General features: G+C 38.5%; 1 protein-coding gene across 1 annotated transcript in view; it reads left to right on the plus strand.

The window, feature by feature from the left end:
• Positions 1-18,248, plus strand: part of LOC139685913 (cell adhesion molecule Dscam2-like) — a 680,584-nt gene that overhangs the window by 409,452 nt on the left and 252,884 nt on the right. The gene's annotated exons all lie outside the window — the stretch shown is intronic.

The following is an 18,248-nucleotide window of genomic DNA, read 5'->3' on the forward strand; positions in this document are numbered from 1 at the left end:
ATTCTTTTGGACTTTATTTAATTTTTTAGTCAAACTTTCTCTAATGGATCCAAAATAATTGCGGTGCATTCCAAATTTGGCATAACGAAAGCAAAATAACACCTCTGTTTTACTTTTGCATCACATTTTCGCACCACCCATTTAACGAAGCCGATTTTCTTAGTAGCGGATCGGCATATTATCCTGATATGTGCTCCCCATGAAAGGCGTGGTGTTAGAACTGCTCCTATTTATTTAACGCGATATCCCGTAATTACTACTGAACCCTCAATTTCATCAGTTGAATGCTCGTCACTTCCTTCAATCCAAAATTTCAAAACTGAGCATTTGTCTAGGTTTCAATCTTAATCTTTATTCCTTACACTAATCCAATATTGTGTCTAAATCTCTAGAAGCATCATCTCTTGCATCCCCTCTCCATATTTTGTTATGCTCCCCGGCGATTAACATCAGCTGAGAGAGGTGTAAGGAATAGGAGTAAGAGTTAAGCACTAAAAATTCTTCTCATTATGATAAAAATAGCAATAATTCCCAGTACATTAGGAATATGCTATCGAATTAAAGAATATAAAAAAGTTTAAATATATATTCTCATTCGTGCGTAAGCTCTTATGAATTTATGGTTCCTAAACACCCCGAAATATCCTCTCGCGACAGGTTTGAGGATTAATGTGCCAAATTTTATCATTTGAATGAAGTTTTTTAGTATAATTGTCTTCTATCATTTCTAAATATTCTTAATTTTGTTATATTTTCTTCATAACACCCAACTATTTTTTTTAGATAATTAAAGATTTGACTTAATTTTTCTATGTAGTCCCGACGATGCTCTATTTTTGTGTCAATTCTGAAATATTTGTCTTTGAACCTGATTTTTCGTGCAGGTCCATATTTAATTGAATGCAGATATTTTTTATCATAGATATATCACCTTTTCAGCAGAGCCAATAAATGACGCAAGAAGTTATTTAGCGGACCTAAAAAAATTTAATTCTCTGAAATTTGTTTTCCTTTTCCGCAATTTTTTTAATGCATATATTCAACTTGATCAAATGAAACTGATATCTCCGCTCGTTATCGGACAATAGAATTTATTGCTTTGAAGCAGTTTATTTCCAAATTCAAGTCATCTTGTTGGATTTGTATCCTTGTTGAACCATGTTAATTCAAACGAAGTTGTTAGTTTTTACCTCCATTCCCCTTCATAATTATACTAATGATAATTTAAAACTATAAATATTCCCCATGGAACCTGTACTCAAGCTCAGTAAGCTCTTTCCAAGACTGTAGGCAACAAAATAACTCTTTTCAAAAATACATTACATATTTTTAAGATACTTTTTCTTGAAAAAATCATTTTACATTGGAATGTTTACATAATTATTAATATGGCTTTCATGAAATATGCTGCATAGATTATTCAGTCATATCAACCATAAGTGCTTCTTACTACAAGTTTTAAAAATATTCGATTGATGTAGGGTCGTTATTATTTAATAATAACACCTCAAATTCAAGTAGCTCCTGGGAGCCAATTTAGCCAAACCGAAGAAAGAAAAGTTATTATAGCCCAAAAGATTTCGTTTTATTCGTAGATATACTTCAAAATATTCTTCAAATATTTCCATGAGTTACGATATCTTCTCTCTACATGTTTACCAGTTCTTACGTCTTAAACTATGCTGTTATCATATTATTATTTGTACACATACGAGTAAATTTGTCCACGTACTCGTATGATTAATAAACTTTAATCATGTCTATCCCTGTTTAATGGATATGAATTAACATCGATTAAGATATACAACTCCCCTCTGCAAGGGATTCATTTACAATCAAGTAATAGTTTCATTCCAGTCAGGCAATAGTAATTTTATTTTCATTTGATTAGATTTAACTAATTCCATAATGCTTAATTAGGCTTATAATTGTATGCATATCTTTAAGATTACTCATTATAGAGTACTAAAAATTGGAAAGTATTCTAGGGGCCTTGGATACTTTTAAATACATTAAATGTATTAAAAGAATAGCAGTTAATTATAATACTTTCAAATGTGCATTTAAAATAAATGTTTTCGACTTAAATTTACTGGCAAATGGATGATTTTAGTTCAGGTGTTAAAATAAGTGCAACGCTATGTGTACGAGTAGTCAAAATGTTGAAATTACGATAGTAGAATAAACTAAGCAGCTGACATTTAGAGAATATCAATGAAATATTCGAAGATAACCCGCCTTAAATAAACAAATCAAATGATTGTCTTAATTGCGTTCACATAAGACATACTCCAATTTAATGCTGATAGTTTACGCACACGAATGGTGGAATTATAGAAGCTATGGCGGTGTTTTCCCAATCATATTTCTTTCCCAAAACCTTTTAGCTAGAGAGAATCTCAAAAGTTCTCCATTCTTCTGTTAAACTTTCCTTCCGCTAATTCAAGATTCCAAGAGATCTTGAGGGAAATTCAATTGAAGTTTGGGCCGTCACATTTTTAATCGCCCAATATGAACTACACTGTGGGTATCAAACAAAAACCAGTGCGGTTGATTTTTCATGTCTCCCTCAAGAAACTCGCCCCCAAAACACCTCATCATCGGATGTCAACGTCAATCGCCCCCTCCTCCCTCCCTCCCGGTCCTCTCTTTAAACACAAGTGGTCCCACTTTGCCGTACTCTCCCACACTTCCGCGCTTTACTCTAACATCAACTCCTCCCCCGCCCCCCTATCCCCGTAACCGAAACCCCATGTCCTCCTCAGATCTCCCTTTCAAGGGATCTCGCAGCCATGGAAGGGAATTCCAAGCCCTTTGAGTCCAACCTGCCCGCTCTCTTGCGGAGGCGAGTTGAATTTCCAAAGAGTCCCATCCCTTTTAGAGACATGGCGTCGACAGATTGCCTTCGGGATAGAGGAATCATCTCCGGGACCCCTTCTTCCTCTAACTCGCACCCTTTACCCCGAGCCTTTCCTTCACCCTGGGGAACATTCCCTAGCACACTCTCCCCTCTGCAACGTGCCCTTCCTTCCTCTATCTACTTTATCCCCCAACTCCCGTCCCCAAGAAACCCCTATCCCCTACGCTATCTCCCCTCTTTGGTTCCCTATTCCATCCCTTCAGGGCTATTCGAACCTATGCCTGCCCTCACGTCCCCTTCAACCCCGAAACTTAGGGATCTGAATCTTCTGTCCTCTATATATCCCGCCTCCGCTTCCCGACACACACTCTCCCACCCCGTCTCACTCCCCTTCTTAAGAGCCCAGGAATCGATCACTCAAAGCGAGGAATCTATAGCTCCGGTTATCTGATTCTCCAGTTTCGATGTCAAACCGGCCCCCTTCCTTCCTTGCCCGCCGGCCCAGACACACTCGCTCCCGCCTCACTCCCTCCATCTAGGGTCTTCGAGCGCTGAATTGGAATTTTCGGAGAGGAAAAATAACAACAAGGGCGGGGGATATCATGGTATTGAATTATGCGAAAGCAAACGAGGGGGGCGAGCTAATCCAATAAAACTCTCTTATGAAGCTTCCGTAATGGAATCACATCCGCTGAAAGCGGGAGAACTGAAATCTTCATCAGAGTATTTGTGTCGTGCTATATTTTTATCGGTAATAATCCTGTATAATATAATATAAATCACACGAGGCAATTTTTCGATGAAGGCGCTTGCCATATTATTTTCGAATCTAATATATTTCTGAACTTTATTTCCTCTTGAGTAGCTTTATATTGCCCAGGCGTGTAATTTTACAGTCCATTTAGTTTTGAATGGTAATATATATTTATAAATTACCTTAGAGCACTTTTTAAGCTCTTAAGTCACTTGCTGTAAGAATATTTTCTCCTATCGTCGAATATTATAACACCTTAGAAGTCCCGGAAATATGTCTTTTCGTTTTAAAATGAGAGGACCCCATAAAATATAGGATCTCGTATTTTTTCTGGAGAATATTGATTTGACAAGGGTTCGCATTAAATAAGTTGTGATAACGAGTATAATATTATAGTCCCAGTGTGTTTCTACAAAGTGAAAGTTATATCAGTGAATCTTAAAATATTTATAGTGAAATAAGATTACATCTTTGAAAAACATCTCTTTCAAGTAAAAACAAACAAAATTTTCAGCATCCAATGTAATTTTTAGCCCAAGATATCGATGTTTGTTAATAATCTAACATTGATCGACTATGGTAGGTTACATTAGTCACATCTCAGTTGTCATGCCGTATTTTCTGTCCTGTAAGTCTTATCAAGGAAATAATGTTTATGCCTTAAGTACTCTTTAACATTTTCTAAATTATATATTCATGCATAGGTATAACAACAAATTGTTTTAGATAAATTAGCGTAAAAATGGGAAAAATCGATGGCATTTTGATACAGACTTCTTTAGAAAGTGTGAGCGGGTAAATCGACAAGCGTACAATTTCAAAGTAACCAACTAACAAAGTAACTCATCAAAGTAACCGTAACCATGTAAGTGTTGCAAGTCGAATGATTGAGTGGCATCATGTATGTCAAATAGGTTAATATATGAATTAATGGTGAGACAATGTCCCTCTGATATACATATAGTAATTTTTTCCATGCTTTTTTAGCATAATATGATAATCAAGATTGTTTGCCTGTGCTACCAGTGTAAACGAATAACAAATTAATTTTTAAATTTATGTCTTCACTTTAACAGCAGTAAGATTCTAATGATCAAGCAGAAAAATTGTATGGAAGATCATTTCGCAGTGTTGCAGTGTGGGCTAAACAGCTCACCATTGCCTCTGCGCCTTGCGCATTTATTACCTCATCTTGCTAAACATTTTAACCCTATTTTTACCCTTCTCCACCTTCCCCTTTACCCTTAAACAACCATGTCCCGGACGCCAACATCCATGCATTTGGTGCATAGATCTCTCTCTTATCTCTCAGTCGCAAATTTACTTTTCCCAGGGAGTCATCTCCTTCGCCCTCGCGCCAACTCACTTCGACCCGCCTCTCGGCTCTACATCCACGTGCCCCCATTCTCCAACCCCCACCCCAACCGTTTCTTCTGCTCTCCCCACCAAGAATGACTCTTAGTCTCCTTCCGCTCCGCTTAATCTCGTCTGCCAAATTGTGCGTGTCTCTGTCACCACTCTGAGGTGATATTTTTTTCCAGAGTTGCTCATATTTCACTTAATTCCAGTTGATAAGAATACGTAGCGATGGAAAAACTTTCCTTTGAGAAGGCTCAAAATGTTTTGAAGCGTGAATTTCTTTTCTTTTTTACCTTGCTATCTCTCCGCCTGGGCGATAATTAAGTGCAGAAATTTTCCTCAAAATGATTGTGCTAGATGCTATCCTAAGCAATGTTATTTCATTTCTTAACCGTCTAAAAATTTGACTTTTCCTCTCAGATGCGTGTTCTAATAATTTCAATAGTGAATTCAAAGTGAAAAACTACAATATGCCTTGCAGTCTTGACCGTTGTTGACGGCTCAAAGATTTTCCCTTCAGAACTTAAATAAATATAGCAATAAAGAGAACTTATCCCTTTGGTACTTTTCTGTTAATTGGTATTGGAATTTTAGGCAGCGAAGAAAATGTATCCTCTCATTCCAATTCGTTATTAGTTTCAGCTCAGTAATTAAAATATTTTTCTTAAGCATTCTATAGAAACTTTTGATTTAAAACTTGTAAGTTAAGTTAAATCAGAAAAGATATATTCCATTCAATAAATTTCTACATTTCAAAACTTTATTCAATTTTTATGCTATTTTCAGAGAAATATTTTCCCTGTCACTCTTGTGTGGCATTATTTTTTCTTTCTTAAAATCCATTTTATTTCCTCTTTTAATTCCCAAAGAACTAAATTTGACCTTTTTCTTTAATTTTATTTTTTGCATACCCTTACACACAGCCTTAGTCGGTTCACTTCTTTTTTACCAAGAAATGATGCTCTAAAATACCAATTGAGCAAGAGTAATTGAATTATGCTAGTATTAGTAGTAGAAGTAGTATTACTTTTTTGGATCTCCATGGCTGAGACCATCTTAAGTTTATCTTTGTGTATATTAAGAAAAATTAAGGAAATCAAAACATGTGGAATACGCTATTTTTGATGACAACCTATTTTAATCAGCAATGTTTTGTAATTTTCGGTATTAAACGTACGTGGACTTCCTTTAGAAACGATATTATTCTGGATGTAGGTTCAGAATTATCACCAAGGTTAATGTAAAGTCCTCCCCTAATATGTGGAGACTCGCATGCTTGCCAACTCATTATTTTTGCATATAATCGAAAGGCGGTGATCAGTAAATAGGGAAGCGCAGACACCATACCTCAGTTTGACTTTCTGTTCTGTTAAAAGATACAGATGAGTTAGGGCGCAATACCCGGTCCTCAGGTTCGTGGTGACGACCTCCTTTCGCCGACATGTCCTGACGGAAGACGTTCAATGCCGGACTTCGGGTTTCACAGCCCGAAGCCAATCATTGTTTAGTGCAGGCCATGCTTGGCTCCGCTAAGTAGCCCATATACTTTTCAGCATAATTAAGAAATCTTCTGCCCTACAGATAGCGACTGCAAATGCCACTCATTTCGTGCTTCCGTTGCCGGTGTATCGGTTATATCATTTCCTAATATTCCAGCGTCATCTAGTACCTGCGGAAATGATATTTTACCGTTCCAATTTCCCCAGTTTATTAGAGTCAGCTGAACCTTCTGAACAGTCGGAATAAAAGGTAACAACCTAAAAGCGAATTGAAACACGCCAAAGAAATCCCTGTGAGAGTCTGTTAGAGATCTGTCGTAGCAGGTAATTTTTCAATGGACAGGATCAATCACGAAGAACCCTTTTGTGAAACTGTCACATATTTGATGAAGTTTTACTTAAATATATTCTTAATAAGAGGAAGTTATCGCACTCACAATTTTACGCGCAGATTTTGAACCCTCCGTGCAGATTGCTATAACATTCGAGTGCCGACCGGATGTATAGACACAATCATTCGCCCGAACCCAAAAAAATTTGTGATATCTTGTGATTTCATGGTAAATATGAGCAAAGAATAGGAACATTAATCTTGCAAGATAGGAAAGAGAGGCTAAATTCGTGCATGAGCGGTGTGCATTATCTTTTGTTGATCCGTGTAATTTGTAATGATACGGCCATATAGTTAACAAGAAATACATTCTTGTTTCTCCGATCGTCCGCAAATGTTTTATATGAGTCCCCAGAGCGTTCAATTTCCTCGCAGAGCATTGCAGTCGGTAAAATAAAGACTTACCCAAGGGTGTTAAAATATTCCATTGCGTATATTCTCGATAAAGTAACAGCATCATACACGGCTCACAGGGAGTCTCGTCGAGAAGTTCCCTCCCGCCAATCAGTGAGGTGGTGGTCCCGTGAAATGTGAGGGATCCCAGCAAGGGTGGATGGGCGCCTGTAGTGGGAAATGAAAGAGGAGGCCATCGCTCGACACGTAAACCTCCTTGCCGCCTTCCCCCCCCCCCCCCCCCAGCTGCACGCTTCAGTGATCTCCTCCCCCAACGGTGGCCCCAGTGGAAGGTAGCTTGCTCGAAGGGGTGCGAACTCCCAGCGACGCTCCCAAGCGATGATGGGCAAAGGTGAACGGGGTAGAAACGGGAATGGTACGGGGGTGAGGAAGGAGAAGAAGGGCGGAAAGATGGGGCCGGGAGTGCGGCGAATGGAGGGGGACTCTGAGGGGGGGGTTTACTTCTCCATGCCTTCCCTTTTGCCTTCCTACCTCTCCCCTTACCTCCACCTCAACACTCGGCTGCTACGAGGAGCTCCAGTGGCGGTTTTGGCTTTGACATTATGTGAACGAGGCGCATCGTCATCCTCTCGGTTTACTGGCCGTGAAAACGCATGTTATCGACGAAAAGGGTGGGAAAACCCGATTGACCTTTCATGAAAATGTTTTACCACCTTATCGATTTTGCCCTGCTAGTGTGCTCTCCTCGTGAAAAACTTATCCACTACCACTTCTAGGATAACCGAACGGATTTTTTTTAATTCAAAGTACGCATGCTGACGATGTAAACATAGGTTAAACTTGATGAGAATGAAATATTATGAAATGCTTCTCTAAATAAATATACTTTGCATACATTAACAACATATTTCTTTTGCTGCATATAAATGGTTTGTCCAACCTGTTAATCATGCCGAAAGGCAGCTCATACCTTTGAGAAAGAAAGAGGAATAATGAAAGAATAAACATTTGCCGATCCAGTAATGTGATCGTAAAAATAACAGAAATGGGATGATAAGATATTTTGGAACTGTATTAGTGTAATTTAAATCTTTTGTACTGAATATTTGTAAAAAAGAGAGAAAGCTAAATATTATATATATATATATATATATATATATATATATATTCAGAAACAGATATAAGGAAAAGGGATAGGAACACACATAAAGGACGAACACAATAGAGGTGGGGAAGGCGGAATCGAACGGATCACAAGAGTAAAAATATTTCCTTGACCGGGACTCGAACCTCGGATCTTTCCACTTGCCGGGCGGATGCTCTTAACCACCCGCCCGGTTAAGAGCATCACTTTTACACTAATGCCCTTCCGAATAATGGAAATTTCACGAATTAATAAAATATCAGTTACTTTTAATTATTAATTATATAAGACAAGCATCATTATCGAAAATATTTGAGTAATATAGTAGTTATCATGGGATCCTACTCAAACATTTAAACTATTTTTTACGAACATCTCCATTATTAAGGATGGAATTACTAAAGAGGTATATGTGATAATATTTTGGTGGGCAGAGAATTCTTCACAACTAAAAGCAAAAAATAATTTCATAAACCAAGGTCATTTAAGGCGGTATATGGATTTTGCCCATTTCGATAATGAAAAAGTTCTCTTTGAATTATGGGATAGTAGAAATAAATAAAAGCTGCGCCAAGAGGAGTTTCAAAATATAATGAATTCCCATGAGCGTAAATGATGTTGAAATTACGATTATTATTATTGTAAAAATGTCTTACTCTTATCCATCATAAAGTTACACAAATATTTATTAGCTGATTGTGTTCGACCCCCTTAAATAAAACACACTGCATGTCACAAAATTGAAATTATGGTTGGTTAGGATATATATTGCATTTTTAAGTTATATGAGAAATAAAAACAGTATGGACACCACGATGCACATCAATAGGATACCTTTTGGGCTTAATGAAGATGGAGCTCCATTCTTAATGTCGAGTATCGGTTTTCGAGAAAAAGCTCTGGGAAAAAGCCCTGCTGCAAATGAGTTTATGGAGAAAGGTCGCGTGTTCAAGATATGCTTTCAGGACATAAATTCAACATGAACCGAATTTGTTGCTACAGGGAGGAAAAGGGAGTCTGTAATGCCCATGTATTTTTTTCAACATTTGAATTTCCGTGAGCACCAATTTTGTCCCTTTTTTACTCGATAACGTAGTTTTAGCCTAAGTCTGATAATTAAAAAAAAGTATGTGTTATATTTCAAGGGAAAAACAAAGCTGGAAATAAATTTAATTTCCCATGGAATGAAAATTTTGATATTTACCTCAGCGATCCAAGTATGTAGTTCATTCCGCCTTTGAAATTACATTTTCACTACGTTTAATGTTCATTCAGTTTACAATACTTTTAGAAGAAAATTAAATTTGGTCACAGCATATTTTCTTTTTGTTGATTGTACGATAAAAAATTGGTTTCAATATTACATTCCAATTTTTAATTTCACTCTAGATATCTGTCCGAATATTATATCTTAATATTTTATTTGATAGCAGTTTTAGTGAATTTTGAAAAATTTCCTGATCAAACCATTAATGTTCCCAGCAAAAATGTAAATTACGAAAATAAATGTAAATTACCTATTTCTGGTCCTTCAGTTCACAGAAAAGTAGTTTAATGTTTGGATAAAAAAATCAAATTGCTGATTGTTGAATTCACTTCGAAATTTTCGATTGGTACAACAGTTATAAAATGTACCAGCTATAGTTATAAAATGAAAAATAATTATTCTTCCAAAAGGGGACTATAAATCGATTCCTCCATGGTTTGAGACACCGAAAGTAATGATCTACCTTCACCACGTGGGTCCACTTGAAATGTACCACGGAAGAGGGTTGAGAATAAACAAAGATGTAACCAGATGGCTATTCGGAAAAAGACCGCCCTGGAACGTGAGATTAGAGAATTGAGAATAGAGTTGGATGGCGCGTGAATGAAGATGAAGTCGGAAGGGTGTCATCCGGGGGGGTAATGGTCTAGTGAAAACCTAAGTATATAGGGTAAATGAGGGTTTGGGATATTAGTAGCTGGGTGTGTGGGGATGAGGGAGGGGTAAGCGTGGGGGAGCTCTGGTTGACGGAGGGGCAAACGGAAAAAGAAGCGAGCAGAACTAGTCAGCCGTAAATATCTGGAAGGAAGGCGAAAGTTGATAGGGGCGACAGGTTGGTTAGAATACTGAGATAAACACAAGGTCAGCGAAGGGTGATGCAGACGTGGCGTGAATTGGTTGAGAGGGAAAGCGGTTTTTGGCGAGTGAGCACGTGACTAATGAGGGGATGCACTTCAAGTCTCAGTTGCTCCCAATATTCCCAGATGGTAAGCATCACACAACTTTGAACTTTTTTAAGTTATTTTATTAAAGTAGTGAAAAAGAAAATAGCATTACGAATACATGATCAGTATTTCATAAAAGCGCAGGATAAATATATCTCTTAATAAGAGTTTTGCCTGATATTGGGTAAACCCCATCGACACCTACCATACCGACCTTTGGGTTGATAATATAGTTTTTTTAATCTACCAGGCGGGTTCATACTGTGAACGATTACGTAAATAACTAGGAGTAGCAATTTATTTTATTCCTATTCTGCGTTACTGAAATTACCCAAATAAAGTGATTTGTTATGCTTTAAATCAAACGACGTTCAAAATATTAACTTCAGAATACTAACTCTACCGGATGAACACTAAGGAAAACATTTCAGAATCCTGGAGGATGCTTACATTCTCTTTAAAATGTTATTGGCAGAAATGAAAATGCTAAATTAGTTAATAACGGAAAAAGACAAAAAGTAATATATGTAAAGAAATTAGACTATATATTATTACGCATTATCAGTCGATTATTCTTATGCACATTAATCATTAATTTAGAATGCTAAAAGAGGAAAGTATTTTCGTTTAATTTCGCAATTCAGGCAGCAAGTAAGTAGAGAAATATTTCTCTTTAGTCTCCCATGCCTGATGAACTTATCAGTGCAAAACCCTAACGAACGCTCAAAGAAAATGTATGACATCCTGTGACTACAGCACGTTTTATACCTGCGCGTATTGCAAATTGCATAAAACACGGCGCACATGCATTTAGAATTTTGTAGGTTATTAAAAATATGTTATTTTTCCTATTTTTCCGAATTTATTCAAACAATATACATTGTTCGATCTATAAGTCCTTGGGCAAAATAGAAAATGAATTCTTTGGGTTGTTGCTTTTTTTCAACGGTCTTTTTTTTATTTCAATGGTATCAGCTCAAACATGTGAGCATTCATTTTGACGGATAAAACAAAATTTTTTAATGCGATGCTACTAGTTTCATCATACATGTAAATGCCATCTTCAGGGACTTCAGATACAGCATGCCTGAAGATGTCAGCTATGTGATGAAACCGGTATTACCGTTCTAATAAAAACTTTTAGTGAATTTTAAAAGTTTGTCTTTTTCTTCATTATTTTTTTGCCTTCATTCTCTTTTTCTATTGTTTATCAAATCTTTATATTTGGACAAAAATTAGGATTATGAAACGTCCTCAAAATAGGCATCTGTTTTAGTGACGGTCCCCTCATTCGACGCGGATCGTTTTCCGCCGAGTCATTTCACAAGGCTGGAAATGAAAATGTTACAGGGGGACAAAAATGGTGAATATGGTGGATGCTGTAATGACAAGAAATTTTAATTAGACAATTCCAACCATTGAAACTGCGCAGGTGTGCACTCATTCGCTGTCTAAATGCAATTGCATTGTTTTCCTTACCAAATGAGGACGTTTTTTTCTTAATTTCACTTGGAGGAAGTTACTTCCTCTTAATGTCCCGAACAAGTCCATAATTTGTGAATGTACGGCTTAGTTTAAAATCAGTTACCCATTTGTAAGAAGTTGATAACACAAGAGCATATTTGCTACGAACTTTATCCAAATCTGCTTTGATCTCTTTTGGTTTGAAACCTTTGAAATACAATTGTTTCATCACTGCATGTATCTCATTTTTCTCTATTTTCGTGACAAAACGAAAGTTGAAGACAGTGAAGAGGGAAATATGCAATGGACATAGCTCAATCTTTAACAGCAGACTGGAGAAAGACAAGACCATACCAAAAACATATATTTTATGGTTCTATAAGCGCCATATCTAAAATGTTAGAGCGAAAAAACATTTTTTATTTTCAAAATAAACAAGTATTATTTTACGTTAAAATTCAATTTGAGTCAGTATAAAAATGAGTTTTGCTAAGAATTTTTCATTCTGCAAATTTAATAAAGAAACCGTAAACAATGGATGAAATTAAATTAATAGCTGGGAATTTTTATCTTTTTTTTCAGATAATAATAATTAATATCATGATAGCAAACATGTTCTACCAAATTTTAAGCAGCCTATCCGTAGCATTCGTACTGCCGAATTCCAAGCAGCATGTAAGCCAAATGTATGATTGCAAGATATTGCAGGATAAATTAATGAAATTGAATTGATTAGCTCCCTAAGCATATTTTTATTTCATTTAATTCGGATATTAATATTCTAATTATTTAAGTCCAAAGAATAATTGAATAATAGTCTCGTGTGTTCCAAAGGAGAAAATGTTATTCATCATTATATTTATTTTTTAATATTTGCATACATTTTGCGTAAGTATTCGTTTTGATAATTCATACACAATTATTTTAAGTAATAAAAATCATTTTATTTTAATCAATTCATATTAACAATTCGGCATTTGGTAATTATATCATATTTGATAAATTTAAAGTGAAGAAACTATGATGAAAATCAGTCACTTTAAACATTTTGATGGGCCATTTAAAACTAAATTCGGAATAACTTTTTCAAAATTCATAACAATACTGATGGATTTAATTTTTCCTTAAGAAAATATAAATATCTGATACAATTGTGGTTACCCTTTTTCGTTTTTGTTGTCAATCCATAAAGATTAAGCAAGGCTGAAGAATGGCGTAATTAGCGAGGGTCGTTTAAAATATATAATTCCAAAAAATCAAAACAAGAGGCAATAGAAAATGATTATTACTTTAAATTCCAGCGGCAATAAACATATCTCCTCGGGAAGCGAATGTCCCTCTGAAATCAATCTTTTACGATCAAGTGAGCTAAATTCTAGTAGCATGCCATCCTCCACGATTCCTGAGGGAGTCTTTTGAATATTTTTTTACGTTAATTATGCAATGTTTTACCCAGAGGAAGTATATATCTCGCACCTCTTTCACGTTTGCCATGTCCGTCCGTTGCTTAACTTCAGTCTCTCTGAGTATTAACGGGCAATAGCTAACCCTCCTTGCGTAGTGGAATCTAAGCGACAACTACCAGCCCGGCAAGGCTTCTTAGGAATCCAGGTTTAGTGGCGTGCCCTTGCGGAGAGCCCCGACATTCCACGTATAAATGCCGGTCTCCTCCCTAGCATCTCCTTTCCGCCGCAACTGAACACTCCCTGCTCCAAATGGCTCTGGAACTATAGGTTACATAGAAGAAATGCTTGTCTTTGCGTGTTCAAGGGAAGGAATTTTACCCCGGCGCCAGACTTGCGCTGCCTTCAGAGTCGCCAAAAAGAGAGCTAAGGGTTCGTAAATATAAAAATGGGGCCCAAAGTGGAAAAATCTGGAGGGACGCTTTCTTAATGGCCTTATGCGCACTTGAGCTCCATCGATAAATATCGCTCAACATTATTCCTCCAAGCCAGTGAATCATCAAGTAAAAACTAAAACTATTTTGTTGCATATTTCTGGAGATTTGGTTTCACGATTTAAGTATCAAGCGCCGGAGCTAATTAATAATCTTTCTAAATATTTTAAGATTGTAAAAAACATTTAAAATATAGTTTTTAAATTGGAAGTAGAACATTTATATTATTAAATTGGGTTAGATACTTTTTATTCTCCATCAGGAAGTCAAGCATTATTGCACATGATGAACCCCTGTATTAATTAAATGCATGGTAATCTTTTATTAGTTTTATTAACTTGATTATTTCCTTTTATCGTCTTGTTAAGGTAACTTTTTCAACACATGAAGTCCTGGAATAGATATTGGCAACAATTAACATAATTTCTCTCTCCAATACAAAAACGCTTACTCGAGTTTCAACACGAAATTTGCTTTAAATTAGTGTCTTGACGGTTAAGCTGCCTTAAGATTTATTTCCAGAATTTCCCACTCTTCTAAATCAAAATACTACTTGAACTAGTAACACATTTTCATGTTCCATTCTTTCTCTTTTTTCAAATGAATTCTTACCAATCTACCGTAATAGTGAACCCTTAATCAAGTCAAATTGATTTCCCATATAGCTTGTAAAGATTATTTTTCTCCGTCAGTCCATGAAATCAGCCTGATACCGTAAAAAATAAATAATCGTTCACAAAGAATTCACTAAAATATTAGCGTTCTTAACATATAACTAATTAGCGTTATGTAACATATTACTAATTCAAGAAACTTGTCTGACATAAATATTTATTTTATTGAATGCAAAGATATTTAGAGCAATTATATTATCAGAAATATAATTCACGTAGTATATAAAATCTGAGCTTGCCGTTATTCAACTTTTAGATATTCTTTCGTTTCCTTAAAGGTCATCACAAATGAAACTGCATTCCAAGACATCATTCAGTTTCAGTTTTTTTTTAATTTGAAAGTTGATGCATTTCTATTTTTACACGATGGAAAGCCTCACACCCTTCATTTAAATATTCAGACAGTTATTTCTAAATTTACCTTATGCATAGTACCCGTCAAATAATGGTTTCGTTTTCCTATTATCACTTTTGATTAACTCGCACCAATTTAACCTAACTTTATATCCTAATCGAGTTCTAGAAGCGTTTTATCTTATATTCCTAGTTCAATGAAAGTATCAAATTTTCCAAAGCCCCCATGCCACTCAATTGTGGTAGGCAGTAAGGCACCAAGATACGCCAGCGAGTATGACCTTTTTACTGCGTGAAGACCTCCTAGTCCCCCGGAGAAGGATCAGTGATGTATAACTTAATAATTTTTAAATCCAATTTTGCTGCTCGTAGCCCGCTAAAATACGAGGACTGAGAAGAGGCTTAAATCGGGTTCCCTAAATCCACTCACCCGGGGGCTGGAAATAAGAACTCGACGTCTGGATAGCCGTGGTGGGGCTGCAGATTGTTACGGGGAACAGGGGCGAAAGAGAAGGGCGAGGTGTTCCCTTCCCTGTTTACCCCGGCCATTCCTGATATCATATCTTCCCCTCAGCCCCCCCCCCTGCCCACGCAAGGTGTGCGAACGCAGGCTTAGCGAAAATCATGCAGTTTGGAAATAGATGCGTGGGAGTTGGGGGCAAGGGTAGGGAAACGGAGAGAGCAGCGCGAGTTTATTGGGAGGTGGAGGGATTTCAATCTACCTCCCTGCCCCTCCGCCAGCTCATGGATCAATTCGTTGCATGAGTGGTCACATAATAAGGTTGGAGAGTCTGGTGTGTGGGAAGCCCGAGGCCACTCATTCCTCTGAGCTGACCATTAATTATTTGCCACTTGGACTCGATCGCCAGACCCCCTTCTTGCAGACCGGATGTGGTGGGAGGGGGTAATTATGTTGGTGTAGATGGGGAAGGTAGGATCTCGGTACAGTGGGTTCCAGAGAACGGAGGTGGTTAAGGGGAGGGTGAAAAATAGTCGGGAAGCATAGGGATGGGTGGGTTGATTGCGTTATATTGGCCCGCTTATGGATAGCAATAACCCCCAGAGGCTCCGCGGGACATGAAGGGTAATTGATCCATATCTGCTTAGCCTTGAAGCCGCTAAATTCATTAATACTTCCACGCACTTTTCGTGGCATTTGCCAGATCTGACCTCTCCAACATTTTCAAGGCATAGAATGATGGTTGGAGTGGAAAACTATCCCTTTAAAATATACATCATTTCTAACTCATATTGATTCTATACGGACTCTCAGTGTTCTTTCGTCACAGTATGTATATATATATATATATATATATATATATATATATATATATATATATATATATATATTCAGAAACAGATATAAGGAAAAGGGATAGGAACACACATAAAGGACGAACACAATAGAGGTGGGGAAGGCGGAATCGAACGGATCACAAGAGTAAAAATATTTCCTTGACCGGGACTCGAACCTCGGATCTTTCCACTTGCCGGGCGGATGCTCTTAACCACTTGAGCTATGATATAAATTATTTTATTCGGTTCAGAATATTACAGAGTTTGTTTGCATTGTGCATAATATCAGGTCACAGATTATGGGTACATCATGTTTTTCTTTAGTTTAAGTGTATACATGGGTACATACATGATGCATATACCACATATATATCCACTTGCACATACATACGCACACATGCACATCCACACGCACATACATAAGCATATGCATACAGACGCATACTCGTACATTTGACCATTTACATTTAGAAAGAAAAAAGAAAGGAAGACAAGGTCAACAGATATTAGGATGGAGATTTTAGCTAGCAATGGAAAATTATGTATTGTAAGAAATTATCAATGGCAGGGTTGAAATTATCGACTCAATCAGTCATTCAGCAAAAAGAAAAAAAAAACTCTTCAACGATGGACGAAGTGTGTCCGGCACCGGGTGGCTACCGGACATCACTTCCCAGAGTTCTGATCGTGGCTAGCGTCGCTCCGGTCGCGACTCGACCCCGGGAGACGAGTGCTTCGCCGTTTCCCGGGACGCCTCGTCCAACGGGTCGACGAGCGAGGACGCGGCATTTCACCGCATCCCTACCCCCCGGCCTCGTCTGAAGAGGAAGAGCCAGCCGTGGTCTCGACGAAGAGCGGGTAATTCGGCAGCGTTCCACAGGGGGCCTTCTTCGACGGAGTACCGCTGGGGGCCGCCAAGGGGCAGGAGGTACCCTCGGGGAAGATCGGAATGGCGGGCTGGGGCTCATCTGTGGAAGGGTTGTGGTCGGGAAAAATCAGGGGAGATAGTTGCTTGTGGTCCGTATCTTGAGAAGCGCTGGGAAGATCGTCGACACCTTGGCTGTCCTTAATGGGGAAAGAAGATGGGGTATGTGGGATTTTTGACTTTGGGAAACTTGTATGCGGGTCAACTTCCGGGGTCGGTGACGCTTCCTTTATAGTCAATGATAAAGGGGTCGAGGGATGAGCTGATGGGGACGGGAAAACATCGCAATCAGATGCATCCTCCTCACCTGTCATCAGAGGTTCTCGGGGTGTTTGAAACCCGTGATGCAAGGATTGCGTAGCGAGGGCGTCGATGGCGTGACCGGGGGGAGGGGGGGCGAAAGACCATCCCTCCTCATTTGACGAGTTCACGGAGACGGGGGCTGGAGGTCGTGTGATATTAGGCGAGGTGGTAGGTACGTGAGCCATTTGTAGATCGGTATTCGAGACCAGGAGCTTGGGTTTGTCTGTCCTCTTCTTTTTCGGTTCCCTTTCCTCCGTCGACGATTTTCGCTCCCGCTGACATTTCCCTCCAATTGAAGGGAGATGCGGGGGACCGACGGGAGCAGCCGGGGCCGCACCCTCGATGAGAAGAAGCGACCGCGCTCTCTCCTCCACAGCCACTTAGGGCTCGTCCATCTCCACGGCGGCGTTAGGGTTGGAGGGCATCGTCATTGCCTCCACATAGCTCTTACCTCCCTGGTTCCGAGGGCAGGTCTTGCGCTCGTGGCCGTCTTGGTTACAGCGGGCGCAAGTGCGGCGCTGACCCTCATAGATGATGATGGCCCGGTTGCCGCCGATGTGGAGGTACGATGGGATATTTCTCTCGACCGTCATCCGCACAACCCTGGTGCCAGTAAGCACCCGCGCCATCTTGTCTCCCTCCCACCTGTTCTCCCACGAGCGATGGATTTTACCAAAGCGTTGGAGCTCGCCTGTTATGTCTTCCAATGGGGTCTCCACGGGGAGACAAAGAACCCTGACATTACACGGGCTGCCGGAAGTCT

Source organism: Hetaerina americana, unplaced genomic scaffold (assembly GCF_022747635.1).
Source record: "Hetaerina americana unplaced genomic scaffold, ioHetAmer1.1.p SCAF_12, whole genome shotgun sequence".
Classification (NCBI taxonomy): Eukaryota; Metazoa; Arthropoda; class Insecta; order Odonata; family Calopterygidae; genus Hetaerina; species Hetaerina americana.